Below are 8,031 nucleotides of genomic sequence, written 5' to 3' on the forward strand. Positions count from 1 at the left end.
AATAGTGGAACAACAACACAGTGAGGCTGGAGCTGGATAATCTTTAAGGTCCTTTCCAACCCAAACCATCTGTGATTCTGTGAAATGGTTCATGGATAAAACACTCCTGCTTTCTTCCACATCCTTAGCAGCCTGGTTCAACTTTCCTGCCTCTCTGGAAACCTTCACTGAAGTCACCAGGTGCTGGATGCCTTCAGAGTGGTGGGTTGAGCCCTCATTGCATTCTTGGTTTAAAGTACTCCTATTTTAAAAATTTCCTTCTACAAAATTCTCACAGAGCCTTTCTCCATTGTTTGAAATGTTAATTTTATTAATAAATGTTGCATGATGCACACATGCAGTACATGACATAAGTAGAAGATTAGTGATTGTTAAAAATAATTTTAAGACATGGTGATTGAAAACAAATAGCTTCACTTTTCATTCTAACTGATGTAATCCATTGTCAGGGTGCAACTTCTATCCATGACTGCTTCCAATTAGCAGTCTGCCTAATTAAAAGTGCACTGATAACTTCTTCCTGGAATCTCCCTTGCAGGAGCTCAAGTCCATCCATGCTGAGTGACACAAATGAAACAGTGGGAATGGAAAATTGCCGATATTTAAAATACAAATTGTGTTAGGAGAAAATAATAGTGGGTGGATTTTCCACTATGTCTGGGAGGAAAGAAAAACAGAATGTAAAGACTCTTTTACTCCTCTGGTTACCAGGCTGCCAGTGAGTAATTAAGGCTGAAAACAGATCATTGAGTCCAAACATTAACGCAACACTGAACCATGAAAGGTCTGAAGGCTCGAGGTTAAATTCAGCCTCCATAAATGAACAGAGTGTTGTTGAATTACTAACATTTTACTGCAAGCAGAACCAAACCCATATTAATTCACACAGGCCTTCAAATACACCAGGACTTAGTGCATTATGAAGACATCCTGCTTTTAATCCAAGACAAATCAACACAGGGCCCTCCACATTCGGGGATTCTGGGATGAATGATCTGACTGCACTTCTGTCATTTTGTGTTTGACTCCTCTTGATCCCTTGGTAGCATTTCCTTCCCATTGATGAGTATCCTGCTGAGCTTTGTGAGCCCCTCCTGAAGTGATCAGTGGCCACCTAAATGGCTGGAACAGGGAACAGACAGGAAATTCCTTCAATCTTAATTGAGGATGGAAACTTGTAGTGCCACTCCAGTGCTGAGCATGGGTTTGTAATTTGTTCATTCTGAGCATTAATAGGGTCAGCACACACGGGGCAGTTTTGAGGCAGAAGCCCAGCACCAAAGTGAGCACAGCCCTCATCTGTGTCCCTCTGTGGATCCAGGAGGATGGGAAGCTCAGAAATGTTTTGAGCTGAATTTGTTATAGAGACACACAGATTTTCCCTCCAGGGATTTGTAGTAGCATTCCTACAATAACTGCTAAAATCTTTTCATTGTTATATTCTGATCCATTAGCTAGGGCAAGCATTTAGCATCCCTGAAAGTCAGCAGTAATTAATCACAGCTCAGGTGACAATAATGAATTATCTCTGCTTCCCTGAAAGGACCAAGCAACAAACTGTCTCCAGTGGTCTCCTGTTCCCATGGACAAAGTCCCAGCCAGGTGATCCACCACAATTTTCTGAGCAGTGGGGGCACCAGAACAGAATCAGATGCTTTGCATCTAGGCTTGATTCAGCACTTGGATAAGATTAAATTTAAAAGTCCCTTGGAGAGCTCATCAACATCTGGACACTCATACTCCCTGTTTTACTTTTCTTTATAATTAATCATGATTAATGAATAAGCAAGAAAAGTGTCTGGATTTAGCACCTGAATAACATCAGTAGCAAATGTTTAACTCATAAAGTTTCTTGTTTTCTTCTACTTTCAGTCTTATTCTGTTTTAGTCTTATTCAATTATAGTTGAAAAAGCTTTGAATCCAAGTTCAGACAGTATTTTTGAGCCTGTGGATTAGTAAATGTATTACTGTATTTTCTTTTTCATTATTCCTTTGAAATAGTAAAAAACAAACTTCTAAGGAAACAAATAACCATGGCTGAAGTGGATTCTGTGGCAGGCAGACTTGGTGACCAGACGAGTTTTCAAACACAGCAATGGTGTGATAGCACATTGAAAAGGTATGGGGATACTGCACATTTATTTTAAATATATTAAATAATTTTAAAGTGCTATATCAGAGGATATTGCTTAGATGTCATCAAATGTTTCTACAAGCAAATATCCAAATTAAGGCAAATCCTATGATTTAATTATATTTAGAAATAAATTCAGACTCAATTTCCTATTTTTTCCTACATAAAAACTTTACATTAATCCACTCTTTACAGCAGTCTCACACACACACACACAGAAAATCCAATCAAAGATGTGCCAGTACTGATATGCTGTAAGAAAACTCTTGTTATTGAAGGCAAAATAGGAACTGGGAAGCAACTGTTTGGTCTAAATAGAACTAAAACCAAAAGGATTCCTAAAGAGGACCTCCAAATGTGGGCGGGTTTTTCTTTCTTAAAAAATAAAATAAAATAAACCCAAACCACAAAACAAACAAATATTTTCCATAGGAGAAGTGGATTTCACATGGAGTGATTCTAAGTTTACTGGTTTATTTTTCTTAGTCACCATTTGTAGACTTAAAAATGCAATAAAAATCTCTGGCTTTAGGCACATCTTTCCTAGTTTGATCCTATCAGAAATTCATGCCCTCTGATAGAAATTACTCCATGTTGCACAGAATTTGGATGTGTGAATAATGCTAAAACAAACTCTTACCTGGGAGTTTTATATGTAATTCTTTTCAGACCTCCTGTCCAAACAAAGGTGCCAGGGATCTGTTGGGATGACATTTAAAAAGTGAAAAGAAGGCAGAAACGGGGTCTCCAACCTGCCACTAAATTCCAGCCTGAGGAAATGGGAAGGCAGGCAGGGAGGGAGGGAGGAAGGAAGGGAGGAAGGAAGGAAGGAAGGCAGGAAGGAAGGAAGGCAGGAAGGAAGGCAGGAAGGATAAAATCAGGCAGTGGTACCCTATGAAAACAATTATTATTAGTCAATAGCTAATAGCACAAATTTGGTCCCAGAGCTTCACGATCCCCAGTTTGCTCTAGATTAATTTAAAGCCTGCTAATTCAAGAGAAATGTAGCCAGAGCAAACAGAGATAACAAATTCTCAGTGTGGACTTGGAGTCCATCTGGCTTCTAATCTAGGCTTCAGAAGGAATGGTCTGAACATGGTTTTTGCAAGCAGGAAGGAGCCTATAAAACTGTGAAAAACACGGACAGCATTTCCTCAGGAACTGCACTTTGCTTTTCTTCCTGGTGCTCAGCTCTGTCCCTCTCCCTTCCCATTCCCAAACGATTCCAGCACTCCCCTGTGACCACCATTCCAGGAGGACGCTGTCTTTAGTACTTTTTCTGACCCCTTAGTGGGGTTTCTGGTTCTGTTTGATCTGGCATGGATAAAAACTGCCACCAGGCTGAACACAGGGGTCTACTAAGTGATTTCCTGACCTCTTATTTTTTTCTGCAGTGAGACATCAAAAGCAGGAAATTCTTATAAAAAATGATTTTTATTCTTAAAAGGCTTAAGGTTTTATGGCACATGAATTTTTTAAATGCCCTTTGTGAATGTTTATTTTCTTTTTGTATTAATGTGTTTTTTAATAAATAGAATTTTTGTTTGTTTGTTTGATTGATTAATGAAAAGCAAAGTTGTATCACAGCATAATATAATATCTAGGAGACTTTTTCTGCTAAATCTGCATTACTTTCTGCTGCCATCAGAATTTTGAAAAGTACTCTGTTTAATGCTCAGCTATCATCTCCCACAGAATGAGGAAAGTACAATAATGGTTTTAAGGCTCAGAGCTATGGTCAATATTGAGTATTATGGTGTTAAAAGCAAATTAAACTTGAAATTACTTTTTTTTTTCCATCCCCAAAAGGGAAAAAAACAGAGCTCAGTTTTAAGGAAAGACATAAAAAACTCATGAAATGTGATTGAGTGATCTCAATTAAATACTGGACACCATTTATTTTATCAGAACGCTTTAATAATTTAGATAGGGAAATATTAGTATAGCAGTCACTCTTTTGTATTAATTGAAGGTGATTTCAGAGCATGTGTGATTCTCTGATATACTTCAGATAATATAATGCAAAATTTCAAATTACATCATGGTAATGACAATACACTGAATTGTTTGCAAAAAATACTGTTAGCTGTGTTTCCTCCATAATCTGTATTAATAAGATGCTGAAATATGACATGGTTGTTGTTTGACTCTTAAACACAAAATTGGCATAGTTTCTCCTACTGATATTGCCAATTCATTCCACTTGTTTTGACTTTTGATTCTGTGTTTCTGGCATGTTTCCATCTGCCCAGGAATAACCTCTCTCCTTGACTTGTGTGGGATTTACTTAAGAGAATACAATTCCACTGGAATTATATGATCAATTATTGGTGAAACACTATCCTAGAGAATTTAAATGCACTGCAGTAAAAGAGAAAGTTTCTGAGGTCAACACGCAGAAAAATCCAATAAAATTGGATTTGTTCTTCTCTGCTATGAAAATTTACTTTAAGGACTTGTTACAATTTAGATCTCTTTGGTAACATTGGTATAACAGCAGCTTTTTCTCTCACTTCAGACTTCAAAAAGGAAAGTAAACACTATGAAAAATGGCATTACCAATCTGGATATAAAAGAGGAATGTGCAAGTACAGTCTCCAGCATGAAATTCAAGATGACATCAGCACGCTGGTGTGTCCTGTTCAGACTCCTCAGGAATTCCCAGACCTATTGCAGACTGCTGTGTAGCTGAAAGAAATTAAATAATAAATAATTTTGTTATGTCACAAGGAATGAAACCCAAGTATTTCTGGATCTCACAAGACTTTCTTCAAGATCTTCAAATCTGATAATTGTGAACTCACGTCTCATCTCTGATTTTTTTCCAAGAAACTTGTACTGTCTTGTTATGTCTTTAATCCCAAAGCTTCAGCATTCCTGTCTCTTCAGCTTAAATTTATTCCTTGACTTGAATTTAAGTCCTAGTTCAGTGAACCTAAAGTTCTGGTTACATAATTTGCCAGACAGTAAAAGTTATTTAGAATGTACTAAAAGGAAATGATGATAATGAACTTAAACAAATGTGTTTAAATGTATCTGAGCATTTATTTCAAAAAAGGACTCATGGAGGTACAAATGTCTGTCTTGAACATGGTGCTTGTAACTCAGGGCTAATCTAACAGTACCAGCCTTTCCTTCTTGGCAGGCTATTCAATGCTTCTGTAATTAAATATCTTAGATGTATGCAGTAAAAATAATCTGGGTTACCTCAAGACAAAAAAAAAAAGGCTCTTTTGTTCCCAGAATCACAAAATACTCTGAGTTGGAAGGAGCAGTAAGAATCATCAAGTCCAGCTCTGCAGTGAATGGCCCATATGTGGATCAAACTCCCAACCTGCCCTGACCCATGGTTATTGTTGCAGTAATTCAGAGATTACTCCAGAGACTAAAATACACTCCCTGAATTTTGTTCCAGTCCTTGTCAGCCAGAAATAAAAGAGCACTAAATGCATCTTAAGCACCACTGCAGTTTGCATAGGCAGATATTGGTGTAATCCTATTCACTTGCCGCAGGTATTTGGAATAAAGATGGATTACAACTCCTTGTTTTCCTCATGTTTTCTGGGACACAGCTAATCCAAACAGATGCATCTGGACATTGCAATGAAGTAGTAGCTGTTATTTCAAAGCCCTTAAATTATATCCTGTAGGAGAGGCAATTAAAAAAAAAAACAAACCAAATCATAGTCAAAAAATAAATTCAAACTATATGATACAGACACTGGAGACATAGGATTTAAGATGTTAATTTTATCCAAAAAAGGAATTAAAACTGGTCTAAACCCACTGCCATTTGTAAGTCAGCTGGAATTTTATGTGTTCCTTACTTTAAATCACCTTCAGGATAACTAAACTATTTTTAAAGGGGCAAACTCGGTCATCATATGTTTAAAACTGGAAGAGAATATTCCAAATCAATTTTCCTTGTTTTTGTTTTTTTTAATTCTGGATGAAATCTTTGAATCAACAACAGTTTGACATGTTATAGAATATGAGTCCCCCAGGGAGTTCTTTAACCCCCTGTCCACCATTTTGTCTCAGCTGGGAGTTTTATTCATGTTCTTTCATCTTTAAGGGCCAAGGTCTTTGACTTCAACTTTTTAAAGTTAATATTTGCTCTTCTGTCATGCAACAGCTCATCTGCTTGGTTTCCTGATTGTTCTCATTGCCTATATTTTTATATTAATTTTAATTTTTTTTTAGTGTTTTGCAGCAGCTTTCTGGCTCTTATGCCAGATTTCCTTCTCTGAGGTGAGGATGAGTATAGGGGTGGTGCCTCCTGCCAATAAAATGAAATGTGATATCAAGAGTTCACAGTTTCCATATCCTTTCCCTCCTAACAAAGGACCAAAAGGCAATGTGAGCAAAGCCACTATGAAATCTACAAGAGACTACAGATCCCCCCAGATATATGCACCAGAGCCTCACCTCCCACCTTGTTATAATAGTATTGCACACACATGGTTGTGATCTATCAAAAACTTCCCTTTAATGGTGCTATTACTTCTTAAATAAACAGGACCTAGATAAATAAATAAAACCCCCATGGTTTGTATGCATTCCTTGAATGGCCTTCACCCATTTCATGGATATTTGCACTACAGAAAGAAAAAGCATCATATAAGTTCAATAATAGAGGCATAAAATTCAGAAATTACTAAATTCCAATTTTTTTTATATATCTTCTGAATACTTAGATTGTGATTCCATTTTAACAAAAAAGCACTATTGAGCTGGGTGAAATTAGAGAAACTGTTGCCTCTCAAAACAGTGGGTATTTCTGTGAAGGTTTTTTTGGTTGGGTTGGCAATTTCAGATAACAGTCTTGGTAATGAAAATGTTGAAATAACTTTAACAGCCCAAATGGCACCACTGCAATAAACTGCAGCATAAAAATTCAAACTCTGTTAGAGCATATAAGCTTGGCTTAAATAGAGCAAAGCCTTACTTAAGTATCATCTTTTTTATTTGTTTGGATTCAGCATATTTTTGCAAACTGAAATGTGAGCTAATATAAAAAGAAGTAATGATTGTTGGGAGCTGAGTCCTTCCCTTTCTTTACATTAAAAATAGACTGTGAAACGGAGCGTTGCCTCAAAAACACCTCCAAGCAATAGAGGAATAATACAGCCACCCATAAAGCAACACATTATCAGAATCAGCTCCTTTAATGGCTTCATTTTCTTCTTCCCAAAGTCTCCCCCATAATGAGATCTAACAGACTCAATTCATTCACCAAGAACCAAAATTTTGGTATCTGCTTTAATTTTTTTTTAGGTACTTTTTGCCTACTTTATTTTCTTAAAGTAAAATAGGAAAAAAAAAACCCTCAAGCAAACAAAAAAACACACTCCAAAAACGAAAAGCTACAAACAGACATAAAGAATTTCTTTTTCTCAAAGGCACAGCTCTACTTTACATCCTGGCTGTGACCAACAAAGCCATCAGCTCAGGAAAATGGTCTCATTCAGATGGCAGAGGGGACTTCAGGGACTTCTGCAGCCAAGATGAGTCTGTAATAACAGAGTTCCTAAAAAATTTTAGCTGGCAAATCCTTACTCTGAGCTATGATATTTCAGACTCATCTGCATCATAATCCAGCTTTCCTCCTGTTTTGTACTGTGATGCTTCATATTCTCACAAAACCTTTTTGGTAATCAAAAAATTATTCTCCAGTAAATCCCATGCACTGTGTCTTAGTGGGACAGAAATCAGTCATCATTCGCACATCAAACTGCTGTGCTGGAGTTAATATAAACTTCACATCACAGGTTTAACATCATCTCTGTGAATTACAAAGAGAGAGAGGCACAAAGAGAGAGGGATAAAGCAAGAGATGGAAAGAAAAGGAGAGAGGGAAAAACTGCCAGTGGATTTTTATGTCAGATGAGGAGCC

General features: G+C 37.0%; 1 long non-coding RNA gene across 1 annotated transcript; it reads right to left on the reverse strand.

Annotated features, from left to right (window-relative positions):
- Nucleotides 1–338: 338 nt before the first annotated feature.
- Nucleotides 339–4,779, reverse strand: LOC107207994. Its single transcript, XR_001523042.3, has 3 exons — nucleotides 4,695–4,779; nucleotides 2,776–2,834; nucleotides 339–1,122 (listed from the first exon to the last, which is right to left on the reverse strand). It is a non-coding gene; the product is annotated as an uncharacterized LOC107207994 (long non-coding RNA).
- Between the last annotated feature and the right edge of the window lie 3,252 nt (nucleotides 4,780–8,031).

This window comes from Parus major, chromosome 8, assembly GCF_001522545.3.
Source record: "Parus major isolate Abel chromosome 8, Parus_major1.1, whole genome shotgun sequence".
Taxonomy (NCBI): Eukaryota; Metazoa; Chordata; class Aves; order Passeriformes; family Paridae; genus Parus; species Parus major.